The 19,266-nt window shown below is 30.6% G+C and overlaps 1 long non-coding RNA gene across 1 annotated transcript; it reads right to left on the reverse strand.

Annotated features, from left to right (window-relative positions):
• Nucleotides 1–5,566: 5,566 nt before the first annotated feature.
• Nucleotides 5,567–11,642, reverse strand: LOC146995439 (uncharacterized). Its single transcript, XR_015043055.1, has 2 exons — nucleotides 10,040–11,642; nucleotides 5,567–6,970 (listed from the first exon to the last, which is right to left on the reverse strand). It is a non-coding gene; the product is annotated as an uncharacterized LOC146995439 (long non-coding RNA).
• Between the last annotated feature and the right edge of the window lie 7,624 nt (nucleotides 11,643–19,266).

The following is a 19,266-nucleotide window of genomic DNA, read 5'->3' on the forward strand; positions in this document are numbered from 1 at the left end:
CCACTTTCTTCGCCCCCCTAAAATTAAAATATAGTATAACAGACTTATAAAGGGCCCTATATTTCAAACAGCCTAGAGCCTTATCAAGTCTAAATCTAGCTTTGTGTCTTCCTCAGAAAGGAATTTGTGCTAAATAATTCATGTGAATATGGGAGCTTCGACAGAGGTTCATCATGCCCCAACCCATTGCTTTACAAAATTTCACTTAATACTCACATGCATGAATGACGTAATGGGCTGGAGCCACTCGGGTTGGAATCATAAACAGTGGCTCAGAGTCATGGGATTATCTTCAGAAATCATGTGAAATCTCGCCTACAAAAATCTTACTCTCCCATCTTGGGTAGTAGTAGGTATAGGCTCAGTAAACAGTCATCCACTTACATATTAAAAATGGCGAAGCGGTGTCACGCAACACGGGACTGAGTAGCAGTGAGTTCATCTGAATCCACAGTCTGCGCTGAGATCTAGAAGACTTCTTTATAAGAAAGGAGGAAAACTGAACTTACATAAGTGCATCCTTATGTAAGTTCAATTTTTGTTTTCATTACTGACTAATTAATTAAGCAAAGGATCAAATAAATCTTCGGCACCTTTATGCAAATTCACTTTACTGGACTTTATCATCTATAAATACAGCTTCTAAATTCTAGATCACAAGGGCTCTGTTAAAAGAATCAAGCAAGCCAACTAGATATCTAGTTTGCCTTGAATCAAGATGGTTTGATAAGGAGTACATCATAACTGGGCCGTTCCTAGGCCATTAGATGCCCGAGTACATTCGAGATTGCCGCCCCCAAATTTAAAACAAAATGCTCAATGATTAATAAAATTTATATTTCATACTCACCAAGTACTTACATATGACACATTGTATAACAAGTACTGACATAATATGACAAGTATTTACAATGAATTTGAAATATTTAGGTATCGCGGAAGTCCGGCCGCCCCTGATTTTAGAAGCCCGCTTACTTTTACGCTCTCCAGCTTCACTAGGAACGGCCCTGCATCATAAAAATGCTTGCACACCTGTGCAAATCGTTGTTGTTTGATAATCCTTGTTACCTAAAGAAATTGTTAGAAATGCGCCTGTCTTGAAGACGAGCGTCCCTGATGAGTATCATTTTCTAACTTCAGAAAAGCACTCTTCATAAAAGTGCATACTTATGTAAGTTCAATTTTTGTTTTCATTACTGACTAGCAGTGGAGTAGCTAGGGTGGGGCAAGGGAGGACATCTATCCCCGGGCGCAGAATTCAGGGGGCGCGAAATTGATGTTACGAAATTTTAGAATGAAATGTTTTCCGTTCTTGACACAAAGAAAGGGGCGCAAAATCTTCGGTTGTCCCCGGGCGCCGAAAACCCTAGCTACGCCTCTTCTGACTAATTAATTAAGCGAAGGATCAAATAAATCTTCGGCACCTTTATGAAAATTCACTTCACTGGACTTTGTATAAATGTACCCTTTGAGAAATGTGTGACGAGCGTTTCCGTAGAAAGATCTTGTTTTTCACAAAAGTGCTGAAAATTAATTCCATCCACTGCATCATTAATTAATTAATCTGCAATGCAAATGAAAACCCCATTCGCATAAAGAGACCTGCCTTAAATTGTCCGTATCCTTACAGAGGTTGCATTTTTCAAAATTATAGATTGATTTTTTGTAAGATTCACATGCCTTTATGCCAAGGCACCCTTACAAAGAATTTTATTTTTTCGAACAGCGATCGATCTTTATAAAGGTGTATTCACCATTATATCTGGGTGCTATTATGAAGGTGTCTCTAAGAACCACCGCAAAAAAATACCATACATCGCAGATTATCATCGCAATAACTGGGCACATTGCAGATAAAATTAAAGAAAGGCAAGGTGAGCTGCATAATATCCATTGATTCTAGATACTCCTGTTGGAGCCACAATTGCATATATGTTTGTGCATTTTAATTTTGGTATAAGCATATACACAGCTTCCATAACATGCGACCCATCCTCCTATATACCAGGTGTTTCGGTTGATCTTTGCCATTTGACATTCTATATTCTTACCCTGAAGAGACCATGTTCATTGAAACAGGTTCTGATGCAAATGTGCAAACATTAATATTATGATACACATGTGGTTGGGCACCTTTTCCCATACATTCTTACAGTGGCTCATCCATTGCCGTCAGCTGTTTGATACACGAAGTGAATGTCTGCAAACTCTGAATTCGTAAAACGGTATATACTCTGTGGTTGGAATCAGAAAGCTCTCCAAGTGCCTACCAGGAGCACTGGTACTAAATACAGATTTATCTGTTTTTCCATTTCTGGCCTTGTTGCTCCATATAAATACGGTTTATTTCGTTTGATTTTTATTAAAGATGAGTCAGCCTGTATATATAACAGAAAGATGAATTGTATTTTGCGATGAATATGAGAGGTTATCTTTAAAGTGGGGGAACTTAACAAAGCAAGGTTATTCGTAATTATGTCATAACGAAAAAAAAATTGTTTTTAATATTATATAATCCTAACTAATATTATAAATGCGAATGCGAGTTTGTTTATTACCCTTTCACTTTTTAATTACTTAACCGATCACCATGAAATTTTCAAGAAAGATGAGAAAAGGTTATAGGCTATATAATGTAACTTATCAGTTGAAACTTAAACTATACAATAAGTTTTATAGTTAAAATGATTGCCGTTGTATAAACATTAAATGTTAAACGATATAAAAGTTTGTCTGCGCGCACAGGTGCTTGGCTTGTCTATAAAATGTTTGCGTGGCTTAAACCACGCAAACATTTTATAGACAATAAATATTTAATAAACATTTTATTTATAACCTTTTCTAATATACAGGGGCATAGCTAGAGTTTCCAGCGCCTGGGGACAACTGAAGCATTTGCGCCCCATTCTATGAGCCAAAAATGGAAAACATTTCATTCAAAAATTTCGTAGCATCAATAAGGCGCCCCTTGGATGCTGGGCCCAGAGACAGATAGCCTCACCCTAGCTACGCCACTGCTAATATATCAAAAATATTTCTTGAAAATTTCATGATGATCCGTTAAGTAATTAAGGCGTGAAAGCGTAACATTTATAAATTTTTCCTTGTTTAATTTTATTATTTGAAATCCTTCAGGATTTACGGGTTTCGGGTCATCTTTCACAAAAATTTTTCAGTCATTAAGAAAATATACGTAGCAGTTTTACTAGATTTCATGGCGATACACTGCACGTAAATACAAAATATCCGCGGTCTATAGGTATAGAAGAAGGGCAGTATTTACTGAAATTTTACGCAGAGTGTATTTTTAAAATTCACGCGAAGTTGAAACTTATTTAAGGACATTCACGCTAGCGAAGCCGTGGGTAAAAGCTAGTAAAACTATAAAACATGAAGCCACATTAAATTAATTAACTGGAAAACAAGGGGCCCACCAGCGGCCGAGCGGTAACGTCGCTGAACATTGGTAGTTCGGTCCGAGGTTCGAATCCCGCGAACGGGCTGGCTGCATGGGTGTTTTCGTGGTTTTCCCCATGTGTGACGTGTATACGAGCCAGTTTCCCTTAAAAAGTCCTCCACGAAGGCATCCCTCCCTTAATGCAGATAGCCCTCGAGTGCTTTGCCGTAATTTAATAAGCCAAACGAAGTCTGAGAAAAACTAATCATTATTAATAGGAAGAGTTATAGGTATTTTTTCCTCTTTAAAGCGGTCTTTAATGGTATAATCGGAAGCCCGCCCGCCTAGAAATCATGAGGTTAGGAGTTCGAAACTCGGCGAGGGCAACGTATATTTTCCCTGCCTATTGGCGCCTGAAGTAAAATGTGGTAGCCTATAATATGTCACTATCAGGATTTAGCAACTGATCCTTACCTTCCTTGTCGCCCTAGAAGTGGGGGAGAATGCAAGGAATTTTCTCCTTTATTACCGCAATGGAAAATTTGGCTAGGGTATTGCACCTTTTTCATATTCTGGCTAGGCAGAAGAGTACCAGGGGGAGCAGAACAGCCAAGCCACTGATTAAGAGGAGAGGCCTCCGAAGAACCTTAAGTTTTTAAGTATATATTAAAAAAAAATGAAGCTAAAATGTGGTCTGTATTGGGAGAATCAATCCCTAACTCATAATTGGCACTAAAGATATCTTTGGGACGGTGTATGTTTCAGTTGCTCCATGCTAGAGAAGCTTTTTGAAGTTGAAGTGGATTAAAAGCTATCTTCGATCAACAAGGTGCCAAGATTTAATGGCTTGTCAGTCTTTTTGCATTGAACATACGGTAGCTAAACATGTTAATGAATTTTTGACAAAACTATAAACAAACTTTCGTAAGTCAAAATTCACTAAAAACAGTTATAGCTTTTTTATTTTTAGAAAAGTTAACAATATTTTTTAAATCATCAAAAATAGCTGATTAATAAGCATTTTTAAATATAAATTTGTTTTCTAAATGTAATTTTTCCCCTTAATCTTAAGACTTGCTTTTCAAATCAATTCAAATATTTAATTTTAATTAAATAAATGTTAATTTTATATTTGTGTTGACATTTTGTATGGTGATCATTCCGATATAGGGTGACCAAGTGAGATTTCCATCCTGAGCATCGATAATTAAGTCTTGCACTGCAGATAGAATTTTGCATATTTGCCCTATTTCTTACTTTGACAAATGTAATGATTTTACAAAATTACATGTTCTATTTGTACAACTTTTCCATCCTTAGATCAGTCAATATACTAAGCATAAAACCTATTTCAAACATTCTGCGTGTGTGTATTTATGTTTTATTTAAGCTAATAGAAAATATTTAATAATGGAAATTTCCTTCATCCAGAGTCAGTTTACAATCCATAAAAGATAATAAGATTAATACCAGTAATAATGTATAAATAATGTAAATAATGAGTAAAATGCATAATATATTTTAATAAATGAAGCTGGAAATTGCAGATGTGTGAATCTTGAAATAAATACTGATAACCAAAAAAACAGAATAGAAATTTGTGCTTATTTAAAAAGTGAATAATACAGGCAAAGTTAAAATAAAAATAAACATTATCAATGAACAGTAACATTACTTACACTACATTAAGGGGAAGCAAATGTGTATATGTAAATGTGTGCATTAGTGGTATTTATGACTTTACACTGAAATTCTGATTCCCCCATGAGGGGGGGGATCAGAATTTTTTTAATAGGTAAAGAAGCTAATGGGATAAATGAAACTAAGGGAATTATTGATATGTTGTCCTCTATTAAAGACATATGTGTTATTTTGTTCCATTGGCTAATTCATTTTCACATTGGACTTGTAATTGAATTTTAAATTAAGAATGAATCTGTGTGCTTTTTCAGGGAAGGGAAGTTATGCTTTATAAAATTATAAGTATGCAATATTTACAATTAAACAGAAAATGAGAGGTGTATGAAAAAATTACAAGAAAAAAAGGGAATTTTAAATTTTTTGACAGGATGAAATTTAAAATGCTTATCAGTCATGGTTAATAAAACTTAGCTGAATATTAAATATATGTATCAAATTTATTGAGAATAAAAATTGAAGCTAACAGAATGATAATAATAAATTAAAAAATTTATTTACATGCATACAATTTTATGTTAAATATACAGAAAATTTTCATACGAGAATACAAGAATAAAGAATTGTTTTATTAAAGAGTCTTGAAATAACTGTAGCTTTTTCTTTCACTTTTAAATTCAATAACTCTTAAAATTATAGTGATATTTATAAAAGCATAATAAAAATAATTTGATTAAACATTCCTTTTACATATTAGGCCAACTAATATTACATATTACAGCTCATGAAATGTTTCTGGTATGGAAAAAAGGATCCTTCTAAAAAATTTTCTTTACATATATATAACTAAAAATGTATCAGTTCATTTTTTCTATAATTATGTTTTATGAAAATATTCTTAAACTATTGAAAAGAATGAAATTTCCTTCATTTTCAAATGATTATGAGATGGATTTTAATGTAATGCTGATAAAGAAGATATTTTTAACATTAAAACAGAAAAATCTAAAATAGCTAAAACATATACACCTTGGATAAAAATTTGCGAGGAAAAAATTATAAATATTAATGAAAATAAAATTTTCATAGCACATAATTTTAGCATTTTAGTAAAAAATTATAAAAATTGCATCATTATACTTTACATACAGCCACTTTACTGAGATATTTATTTCAATATTAAATATATAAATTTCATGTTTCATTTCCTATTTATCTATTTCACTATCTTCTAATTTGACAAATTTTGTCTCAAATCTCAGATAATGCATTAATTCTAGATTCAGCAGCAATTACTTTCACAAAACATATATGAAATTAACAAGATGCTATTAATTTTGCACGAAGGCTTTCCATATAAAATTAACTTCTCAGATTTTCTACATTTATATAGTTCTATATAAAAAGAGCATTTATTTTGGAACATAATGACCAATATGAAGTAATAATACATAATTTATAATTTTAATAGTCACAGCATACTGAGATATTACATTTGGCTCATTGTAGAACCATAGCCTGCATACCCAGCAATGCAATCATTACCATCCAATGATACAATCATTTTGCTTATCATATGATAAGCTTGCTTTAAATTGATTTCATTAAAGGGTAAAATAGAACACCTGCCATAGCTTTTGAGTTTATTGCCATATAACTTTATCGCACTAAGCACAGCAACTGAAAAATTGGTCACAAGATTTGTGGCTTAATTGTCTGATTTTCCGAGATTTAGGTATTAAGTTTTTATTTTGACTGACATTCCTCTTTGGAATGTCACTGGGTTTGCTTGATGCAGCTACTTGCCCTGAAGATGGTTAGCTTGGCTGTTCACAGCTTTAATGAAGCTTGCCGCAGGGTGGTGAATTCTACTGCATAACTAAGCAAATAGCTCCTTCACATTTACAAGTCTGCTGCTTCTGCACACCTAATCAGCTGGAAGGGATAAAAATTATAAACATAAATAATTACAAAATCGATTCACAATAAATTTTATATTTTAGTTAATTTATTTATTGAATAAAATAAATGTGAAAGTAATTAGAAAGCAGCACTGAATTAAAATATTAGTAATACTCATAGTGTAACAACGCTGATACTGCAAATGCTAAATTAAACGAGTATTGGGACTTTAAAGCATTAGAAATGAGTGAGTGTTGCATACAAAGGTTAGCATTTTGGATGCATAAATTCATGTCACACATAGAGAAAATTATGAAAACTTCCATGCAGCCAGTCTATTTGGCAGGACACACAAGTAATAAACATGTTTAATAATGAAACATAATAAAAATATTAATAATTAATGAGGGAAAATTTATAGTTTTGTTCTTTTTATTTAAGTTAATATTTCTATTGTGAAAACTATTCACTTTCTCTTTGCCAGTACTAAACATTAATTCTGAATTATAATAAATTTTCTAACTGCTCTGTTATTCATTCACAATAGTAATGGCTTGAGTTAATTTCTTCTGCGTTTATTTCATTTATAACCTCCCAAAGTTTTCAACTACATTTTATCCTATAGTTCTAATCTGAGGTAATGTGCTGCAAATATCAAATGTTAAACTGTCATAATAATAATACTATAGACAACTGAAGTTAACAAGCACATATTGTAAAGCTTCAATCATATGCAGAAGTGATTTATATGCAAGTACAGTCAAAAGTCGTTAATCCGGACTTGTTGGGACTTCGGCGATTCCGGATTATCGATTTTTACGGATTATAGATCATCAGTTTAAATCTGGTAAGATGGCATGCAGAAATTACAAAATTAAAAATATGAAACCATAATTTATGAAATAAAGAACAATTATGATCTAAAGGGTATCAAAATTTACAAAAAGAAAAAGCTCAATATTTATTTGTTTACTTTATTAAACATTTATTTCAATGTAAGTTGCTTCGTTTCATGTGATAACACTTTCTCTTTAATTCTATTAAACAGACATAATTTCTCATTTAGTTACAAAGTTCCGCTGTTCAAGTCCTATAATTGCTGTGTTGAGAATACCGACTAATTTGTCAATGGAAATGTTTTCGTTTTCAATAACCTCTGGGTCACTTTCTTCACTATCGAAAGCGAATTATAATGACGAGGAACTTGATTTAAATCATATCAAAGACGGAGTACATAGACATGAAATACTATACTTAGTAAGGAATTATAAGCCAAATAAAATAAAAACATCTGCCCTGAAGATAAGGATAGTGCTGACAGATCAACTTCCAATATGCGGCGTGAAATTGATAAACAGATTTCGAATTTCAGAACATACTTTCGCTTTGTAGATATAAATTACATATTAGTAAATATATATCGGAAATTCTATTTGACATAATCGAAAGTTCAAGCTTACTTTTATGAAATTGTTCTAAAAGTCTGCAAAAAATAATAAGCAGGATCCAATTCAAAGATTAAGGAGCAACGCAATGTGCAACATTAACTGAATCAGATAATTTTAGCTTAGCTTATACCTCCGTTACGCATTAAACGCGCATGTGCACAAACATATTCGCAGCCGTAAAGGTCTTACGCGCACTCTTAAACACCTGTGCGCATGCGTGAACGCAACGCATGCGCAGAAAGTTTGTAGCTTTGAGGTCCGGATTATAGATCATTCCAGATTATGGGTGTCCGAATTAACGACTTTTGACTGTATATCTTTATCATTTGGCCAATTTGAATTCAACAAAATAATCTAATTTTCATAACTTTCTCAATTTTTATTGTCTGCAGATAATCAAAACCATTTTTAAAAAGGGACTACTGCACATTATTGTTAAGAAATATATGACATTGACATTCTTCAGCTTTATTACTTTTTAACTTTAACAAATTAATATTTAAGTACTAAAAATTAAATATAACACAGTTATAGCTCTGAAGCTATGTGACAGATGCGACGAGCGAAAGCTCTGAAGTCAGATTCCAATCAGTCTGGGTCGTATTTATTTTGCATATAAAACAATACATGTGAATTCTAGTTAAATAGAACCAATGACTAAAAAGCACTTGTTTTAAAAAATACATAATAAAAATGTATTTTTCATATTACATATCAATACAAAATAGCATATTAAAATAAAGTCGTAGCTGCCCGGATGGTATAGTGATTAGGGAAGCCTGAGTACAATACTGAGGGACCCGGGTTCGAATAACGAACAAGGCATGGATGTAAATTATCTGTCCCTTCATAGGAGGCAAAGGTGGCCTGCCTATTAGGTGCCTCCATAATAGATCACCATATCTGATTTTAGGAGTGGCCAATGCCGGCATAGGCAAGCATCCACCATTGGAAACAAAAAGTACATGTGCAAGAAATGGAGTTATTCTGATGCTAATGGTTTCATAAAATTAATTATTCTTTTCTGATAACTCGATTCATAATTATAATGTGGGGAAAAAAGAAGAAATATAGAATATCAAATCCCATTTACTTTCCTGAACCAAAGTATGAAAGTAACAGCACAGTGTATAAAAATGTTGAACAACTGCATCGTCTGTTAACACAGTTATAACTGAAGTACTGTTTTGAAGAAGGGTATGAAGTTTTATGGCAATTAGCATATACTTTGATGCTTCTTATTTCATTAAAGCTAATTCTTATATATAGGCATAGTAATGTTTTGTTCATCAGCATTTTATGAATTATTGACAATTTCAAAACAACAAGTATAAATATGCAAAATAAAATAAGGAGCTGTACGACTTAAAGCTCATATAAATTGGAATACCTTATGTTGGAGCATTGCTGAACTCATACTTAAAACAGAATAAAATGATAAATGAAAATCAAAACACTACTATATATGCACTGTATGTTACTTCCTTATTAAAGCAGACAGTCTGGATATATTTAAAAGTTACAAGTTACAAATTTGGTGATTCAATCAGCTTATTTTGTTATGGTGTCTTTATTAAACAATAATCAAATGTCACCTATGGATATTCTAATATATTTTAAGAACATTAGGCTTAAATAAAAAGTTAAACTTTACCTTTCTGGATTTTGGAAAGCCTAACAGATTTCAGTTCACAAAAGTCCCATTTATTGCTATTACAGGCCACACATCGAGCAAAAGCTTTCATTGAAGGGCAGTTCAACCTGAAAAAAGAAATTAAATCACCATTTAAAATTTCATGATCAGGGTAACAATACAAAGGTTTAGCACTTGGCTTATAAATAATCCTGCTCTTTCAGAAAAATTTAATTGCCATGACAATAGATTTAGGTTGGTAACAATTAGGACAATAGATTTAGGTAATTGTAAAAAAATGTTATGCCCTTTCCAGGAAAAACATGAGCACACATATTTACCATATAACATATTCCTCGAAGTATAACACAATGGCTTCAAATCACATTAATTAGAAAGTTTGATTTTATTTCTACTTTAACCAGGTTGCCTTCATGGCCATATGACATACAATATATTCTTTAAAATAAAGACTAATGTAACAGATTCAAATAACAAATTTAAAAGTTTTGCCCCATAAGTGAAAACATAACTTTGTGAAATAAATCTTGCATCCAATTTAAGACCATGAGAACTGATGTTTGACAAATACTAAAGAAAGTTTATTTATATTTTTGATGCATTAGACATGAACCTGATTTAATCAAAAAAACTTTAATATGGGGGATAGGTTGGAATAGCTTTAACTTCTTTGATAAGCTGAAGCATGTTTAGAACAAAATGTTTTAATGACAAGTAAATTTCCATCATTTGCAAATCATTATATTATTAGAAAATACATTTTAATGAGATACTAACAACTATGACATTTTATGCATAAAAAGAGTAAAAATTAAGCCAGTTATCATTTGGCTTTGTGGTGTCATCGAAGCTTTGCTTCTTCTCCCAGCATAAATTCTTTGGTGGTACACTACTATACTGTCAACAATATTGTTTTCATATTAGTTCCACAACAGTAAATTAACATGTTCCAGTTCAGAGTTTGAATGCATCTGAAATGTTTTGTGCACAGTTTGAATTTAAGAAAAATCTCTTTCTTTCAGACTTATATTTTCAGCTTAATATTCTAATGATTTACTTTTTTTGAAATCATATACTACAGCTGATGTACATATACATATACTACATTTGACTTTGAAGGGAAGATTAATAATTTTTATCTTCTTATATCCTACCCATATATCTTTCTTTCTAAGTAGCTATGTGCAGAGTTAAAAAATGTATAGACATATAAAAATAATAAGGATAGCTTAATTATTTTTATTGAGAAAAATTAAATGTGCATAGCTATATATGTAAGAATACATAATTAAATTAGTCCAAATCATATTTAATGCATCTCCATATCTATTTTAATATTTTCATTTAATATGTATTTAAATGCACTAATCATTTTATCATTAGAATTCTAGTAAAAGTAAGAAAAAAGCTATAATAAATTAAATGCTGTTGTTGTTGGTATCATTTTAACTTTGCCCAGTTTGTCTTCATGGCAATAGCAATATTTATAACATATATAATACCTAAAAAAGGAACATTTTGTTATGTTAATAATAATAATTTGCTGCATTTTTTAACTCCCCAAACCCCATAAACGTTTTGCGAAAATATAAAAAACTTTATTTTCTTTTACCGTAATAATCCGTAATGTTCGTTGCGAAAATATAAAAAACTTTATTTTCTTTTACCGTAATGTTCGAAAAATAAACCCCATAAACGTTTTGCGAAAATATGAAATAATAATGATTTGCGACTTTCAAACTTTATTTTCTCTTACCGTAATGTTCGAAAAGTAAACAGAAAATTTCCCTTTTCCTCCTTCAGGAAAATTCCATGTGTGGGTTGCAACAATTATCAGGGTTACCATATTCTGGCGCACGTACGCTCACTTCCGATGTAAACAAATCCGCAATTTCGCCAAGTGCCGGTTATACAGAATATTAATAGTTCTATAACAATTGTCTTTTTTTCATTTTTAAGTGCTTTGCTTGTTGATATTCTCAAAATTGCATTTGATGATTAGTGCTATCATGTGTATAATAAATACAATAGATGCATATAATAGATCAATATATTTTTAGTATACATATAATGATTCAATATCATTTTTATGGGAAAAAAAGACACTTTTGACTGCACAGATTTTCTAGAAATTCCAAGTAAAACACATATGAAATCATTTGTTTACAATCAGTGAACGTTAAAATCAGCTACCTGTCACAATACAATAAAACAGCGACACAATTTCCTACAACAGCCAGCAGTTCCTCCTTTACATGAACAAGAATTTTTTTTTAAATTTTTATTTGTCCTTTTTGAACAATGAAATGTCCTTCGATTTCATGCGATCAGGACGCTATAGAACTTATCCTTAAATAGAAAGCCAAAACTTGTACATTGGATTTCAAGTAAAATTCCGTGCATTACCAAATGATCAGCTTTTTAAAATGCTCTCTGCTTCAGTAATACAACGAGAACTTACGCCTCCTTGAACAAAATCAAACATTTCGGAAGAGCTAAGTAACTCCATTTTTGAATGTACGAAGTCAGATCACAAATCAAAATACCGAGTTTTATCCGCCATCCTAATGTGTGAAAGCGCCATCTATAGGTGAATTAAATCGCGGATACTGCAAGCAAGCGAACGTGATAAATAACTTTTTGGGCTGAATTTCATGAATTCATAGATGGGGTGCAAAATTTTAATACACGGTATATGAACTATTTTTCAAATGTATTATGATCACCAACTTTACATAGACTTTAAGTAAACATTTCATGTTAATTTACCATTTTTTCCTGAGATTTATCTACGTATTTACTAAATTTTTCCATTTTGTTTATAAATATAATACCAAAAGGACATAAGAGAACATTTGTTTCTTGAAAATGTCCATAATTTTACCCGACTGTTATTTCTTTCATAGCTTTGAAGTAACCTATTAAACATATAGTTATCTTGTATTGACCAGACAGCCGTTGGTGTTGACAATGTCTGAGTTAAGTCACAAACCTAGGGAACTTAAGTAATATTTTACCCAAAGAATCTGTAAGATTCTTTGATTTTACCAGTACGGGGAACTTCTTACGGCGTTTTTGATGAAAATTGACCGAATTTAGTAGTTCATTACTAACCTATGAGCCTTTAACTATTTTTTTTTTATTCGAAAAAAAAACACACCAGAAATTATCCTCAAGATTTTCCATACAGATTTTCCATGTACTACTTTTCATGAAATTACATTTCCAATGAAATTTGATTCATTGTCCAGATAGTTAAATGTTTGTTACTTTTTCGCATACAAATGCATTTCGTGTCTCACATACGCTCATTACATATGATTTAACAAAATTACAAACGAGTTAGAAGTTAAGTGAATATTTTCTGAAATACTGTACATTTCATTTCAGAAAGTTTACACGAGTATCTTCATTTTGAATCCTTTAATGTTTCTTTTCCTGCATCCAAAGTAAATTTAGAGTAAAAAATTTTCAGTTTGGACGAAAGTTATTTACCGATGGTTGTGACGTGTTCGTGTTTTCATACATTGTTTTTTTGTGAAGTACCTTATCGATAACCTTTTGAACACTTTGAATATTACGGCCACTGCAAATCATTGAATTTTCATAAATTTTTTTATTAATCTTTTACAAGTCCTTGTAAAGATTTGGGAACAAATTTTTATTAAATAGTTGTATTGTATGATTTAATAACTTTTTACACGTTTGGAAGATTTAACTTCAACAACACTACCACACTGAATCAGAAATTAAGAAAAGAAATGGAATTTTTTTTTTTATCTTAGTATACTACAGGAATAGATAAATTTTCTCTAATGTATTCGAATGTAGTAGATAATGGAGACTTTTAACACAGATCATACAGAATATTTTCTCTAAGTCACCAAAAATTGCATTGTCATAGATTTTTCTTATAAAGTCTATTTCTTTCTTAAAAGAAGTTTATATACTAATTTCATTAGAAACATATCTAAGAAAATATCTGACATTCATAAGAAAATCAGCGCTTGTTTCTTTACCAAATTTGTAATTTCTGACTTCATTCTACTGAAACGAAAATATTCATAACTTATTGCAAAGAAAAATGTTATACTTTTTGATTAATTTTCATACCACAGTATTATCTTTGAAATTTTTTTTTCCTAGTCCACTGCTAATATATTACTAATTTTCGTACGTGACAAAAAAACTCAGTTTAGAAACTTTTCTACTTAAAACCTTGTATTGCATTGCTGAACCGGGGCCATGCTTTCATTTTTATCACATATCATGCGAATATTTTAAAAAAAGCATATTTTTTCCTTCTTTTACAATTTTTAACCAACATTTTACTATTACAGAGACTTCTTTAGTAAAATCTCAAGTGTTAAATTAAACGTTTCATTACTAATTTTGAAGATTCTGGATATATCCTACTTAAAAGTTCATAACCGATTAGCAAAATAATTTATATATGTACTTCGTTGTGCTCTTGGTTAATTTTTAAATCGTTGTTCAACTATAACACTTGATTTCTAGTGAAGTATCGAAATGATTATTTACTTTCTGCTTTCTCCAAAGAATTTCGTAGACACATATGTTCAGTACAGAAAATTTTCCTAACTTACCAGTATCATTACCAAAATAGAAAACATGCAAAATTTTCCTAAAAATTTATACATTTGTTTTTTACAAACATTTACACGAATACCCACATTTAATTATTTAACGTGTATTTTCCTATATCAGAACTAAAATTTCGAACGAAAATTTTTAACTAATGTTATGTTCCGTAAAATTTTTGTATTTGTGATGTCATCTTTTTTTCGCAAAAGTTTTCAGAGTGTGCTCTCGGTAGTCTTTTAGACATTTTGAAACTGTTTTCTCTTTGCTATTGGAAATTATTCTCTTTGCTATTGGAAACTATTTTATCTTTGCTGATGGTATATACCTATGAATTCTCGATACTTTCTTGGTTTATCTTCAACTTATGAAATATTTAAATACTTAAAAATATATTTGTAGATCGTCTATGTTGAAACTTGTGATAGATTTCCTGGATTAAATTTTTTTTTGAAAATGTATTTTATTTTATTTACGTGAATGAAACTGATGTTTTCTTAAAATTTTATTATTCAGAGTATTAGTCAATTATGACAGAATGTCTGATTTGTCCTCTTTTTATTCAACATTCATATGAACTTCAGTATTTCAAATCTCTCACATAACTGTGATTTTTTCTATTGGTAGTAGGAAGACGAATGGAATACATGCAGTTTATGCAGACATAAGGTAAAAATCTGGAAGTAGAGAAATTCTTCATATTTAGGCAATTCAGTAGAATGTGCAAATATTCATCCTATTCGAAGCTTATTTTTGGAATTACATAGCCTATAAAGTGTAAATTTAATAAAAAGAGATATGATGAAGATCAAGTACTCTGCAAAATTTGAACGATAATTATGCAAAACTAGTTATAAGGCAGTTTTTCATGCCAGCAGTCTCCTAAAACTTTAAGTGAGCACATGATCTTTGCTCTTACAAAAGTAAAGTAGAATTGTAAATTCTACGTAAGAGCGAAGATCAAACGCCCACTTAGAGTTTCAGGAGATTGCTGGCATGTTTCCTTCGTTGAAACCACTTTTTATGAAAAACTGCCTTATAACTAGTTTTGCATAATTATCGTTCAGATTTTGCAGAGTACTTGATCTTCATCATATCTCTTTTTATTAAATTTACACTTTATAGGCTATGTAATTCCAAAAATAAGCTTCAAATAGGATGAATATTTGCACATTCTACTGAATTGCCTAAATATGAAGAATTTCTCTACTTCCAGATTTTTACCTTATGTCTGCATAAAATGCATGTATTCCATTCGTCTTCCTACTACCAATAGGAAAAATCACAGTTACGTGAGAGATTTGAAATACTGAAGTTCATATGAATGTTGACTAAAAAGAGGACAAATCAGACATTCTGTCATAATTGACTAATACTCTGAATAAAAAAAATTTAAGAAAACATCAGTTTCGTTCACGTAAATAAAATAAAATACATTTTCAAAAAAAATTTAATCCAGGAAATCTATCACAAGTTTCAATATAGACGATCTACAAATATATTTTTAAGTATTTAAATATTTCATAAGTTGAAGATAAACCAAGAAAGTATCGAGAATTCATAGGCATATACCAACAGCAAAGATAAAATAGTTTCCAATAGCAAAGAGAAAACAGTTTCAAAATGTCTAAAAGACTACCGAGAGCACACTCTGAAAACTTTTGCGAAAAAAAGATGACATCACAAATACAAAAATTTTACGGAACATAACATTAGTTAAAAATTTTCGTTCGAAATTTTAGTTCTGATATAGGAAAATACACGTTAAATAATTAAATGTGGGTATTCGTGTAAATGTTTGTAAAAAACAAATGTATAAATTTTTAGGAAAATTTTGCATGTTTTCTATTTTGGTAATGATACTGGTAAGTTAGGAAAATTTTCTGTACTGAACATATGTGTCTACGAAATTCTTTGGAAAAAGCGGAAAGTAAATAATCATTTCGATACTTCACTAGAAATCAAGTGTTATAGTTGAACAACGATTTAAAAATTAACCAAGAGCACAACGAAGTACATATATAAATTATTTTGCTAATCGGTTATGAACTTTTAAGTAGGATATATCCAGAATCTTCAAAATTAGTAATGAAACGTTCAATTCAACACTTGAGATTTTACTAAATAAGTCTTTGTAATAGTAAAATGTTGGTTAAATTGTGCTAACAGAAGGAAAAAATATGCTTTTTTTTTAAATATTCGCAAGGTTTTAAGTAGAAAAGTTTCTAAACTGAGTTTTTTTGTCACGTACGAAAATTAGCAATATATTAGCAGTGGACTAGGAAAAAAATTTTTCAAAGATAATACTGTGGTATGAAAATTAATCAAAAAGTATAACATTTTTCTTCATTCAGTTATGAATGTTTTCGTTTCAGTAGAATGAAGTCAGAAAGTACAAATTTGGTAAAGAAACAAGCGCTGATTTTCTTATGAATGTCAGATATTTTCTTAGATATGTTTCTAATGAAATTAGTATATAAACTTCTTTTAAGAAAGAAATAGACTTTATGAGAAAAATCTATGACAATGCAATTTTTGGTGACTTAGAGAAAATATTCTGTATGATCTGTGTTAAAAGTCTCCATTATCTACTACATTCGAACACATTAGAGAAAATTTATCTATTCCTGTAGTATACTAAGATAAAAAAAATTCCATGTCTTTTCTTAATTTCTGATTCAGTGTGGTAGTGTTGTTGAAGTTAAATCTTCCAAACGTGTGAAAAGTTATTAAATCATACAATACAACTATTTAATAAAAATTTGTTCCCAAATCTTTACAAGGACTTGTAAAAGATAAATAAGAAAATATATGAAAATTCAATGATTTGCAGTGGCCGTAATATTCAAAGTGTTCATAAGGTTATCGATAAGGTACTTTACAAAAAACAATATATGAAAACACAAACACGTCACAACCATCGGTAAATAACTTTCGTCCAAACTGAAAATTTTTTACTCCAAATTTACTTTGGATGCAGGAAAAGAAACATTAAAGGATTCAAAATGAAGATACTCATGTAAACTTTCCGAAATGAAATGTACAGTATTTCAGGAAATATTCACTTAACTTCTAACTCATTTGTAATTTTGTTAAATCATATGTAATGAGCGTATGTGAGACACGAAATGCATTCGTATGCGAAAAAATAAACATTTAACTATCTGACAATGAATCAAATTTCATTGGAAATGTAATGGCATGAAAAGTAGTACATGGAAAATCTTGAGGATAATTTCTGGTGCGTTTCTTTCGAACAAAAAAAATAGTAAAGGCTCCTAGGTTAGTAATGAACTACTAAATTCGGTCAATTTTCATCAAAAACGCCGTAAGATGTTATCCATACTGGTAAAATATTACTTAAATTCTCTAGCTTTGTGACTTAACTCAGACATTGGTAAGACCAACGGCTGTCTGGTCAATACAAGATAACTATATGTTTAATAGGTTACTTCAAAGCTATGAAAGAAATAACAGTTGGGTAAAATTATGGACATTTTCAAGAAACAAATGTTCTCTTATGTCCTTTTGGTATTATATTTATAAACAAAATGCAAAAATTTAGTAAATACGTAGATAAATTTCAGGAAAAATGGTAAATTAACATGAAATGTTTACTTAAAGTCTATGTAAAGTTGGTGATCGTAATACATTTGAAAAATAGTTCATATACAGTGCATTAAAATTTTGCACCCCATCTATGAATTCAAGAAATTCAGCCCAAAAAGTCATTTATCACGTTCGCTTGCTTGCAGTATATTCTCTTGTCATTTTAATCTTTTTGCTTTTGAGTTGTATTATTTCTGAATCTGAAGCTTTAAAGCACAAAATCACTCTGATTTAACAACTTAGGTCTAAATGTAAAGTACGGTCAACCAAATGGAAGATTTTAGCATAAGTAAATGTACTACAGACAAAATAAAATTAAAAATTCATCATTATTTTTCATGCTCTGTTCATGAAACTAGTCCTGACTTAAACCATTTGGAACATTTTCAGAAAAAATATTCGTTTCTTTTTCATGTTTTTTGCATACTCAGATACTAATTTTGTTTGAAATATGGGATTTTCTTATTCCATTTTATATTTCACTGTTAAAGGTCTGGCTTGGGAAAATTGTTTTCTTTGGAAATAGCATACTTGTCCTATATGTCTGTGACTGTTCTAATAAATTACATTACTAACAAGTGTGAATAAAATCCCTAGTTACATAGGAATTATCTTGAACATTTCCTTAATCTGAAATGCAAAATGTAACCCATGTGCAAAAATAGAGGAAGTGTATCTTAAAAAAGTTCTCCACGAATACATCTTTTTCTCGGTCTTTACCTGCTTTTCTGTATTTATCACTCAAGTTCATTGTGTACCTTTCTTTCATCTAATTTGTGAAGTATTCCTCTTTGAATACTAACATTTGAATTTGTTTAACTGATTTTAAAGTACATGTATATTTTGGTCAATGCGTGGGGAAATGAGGAACTGTGGCACTGAGTGTTCTAAGCATTCCGCACTGCATTTTTCTTAAGAGTACAGTTCAGTTAAAAGAGAAATGTGTTTCGTACTTTGTGAAAATTTTAATTACTTCTTATGTGTCATGCTCATGATAAATAAAAATGTTATACATG

This window comes from Stegodyphus dumicola, chromosome 9 (assembly GCF_044657685.1).
Source record: "Stegodyphus dumicola isolate Sdum_Otavi_A_Nest chromosome 9, ASM4465768v1".
Classification (NCBI taxonomy): Eukaryota; Metazoa; Arthropoda; class Arachnida; order Araneae; family Eresidae; genus Stegodyphus; species Stegodyphus dumicola.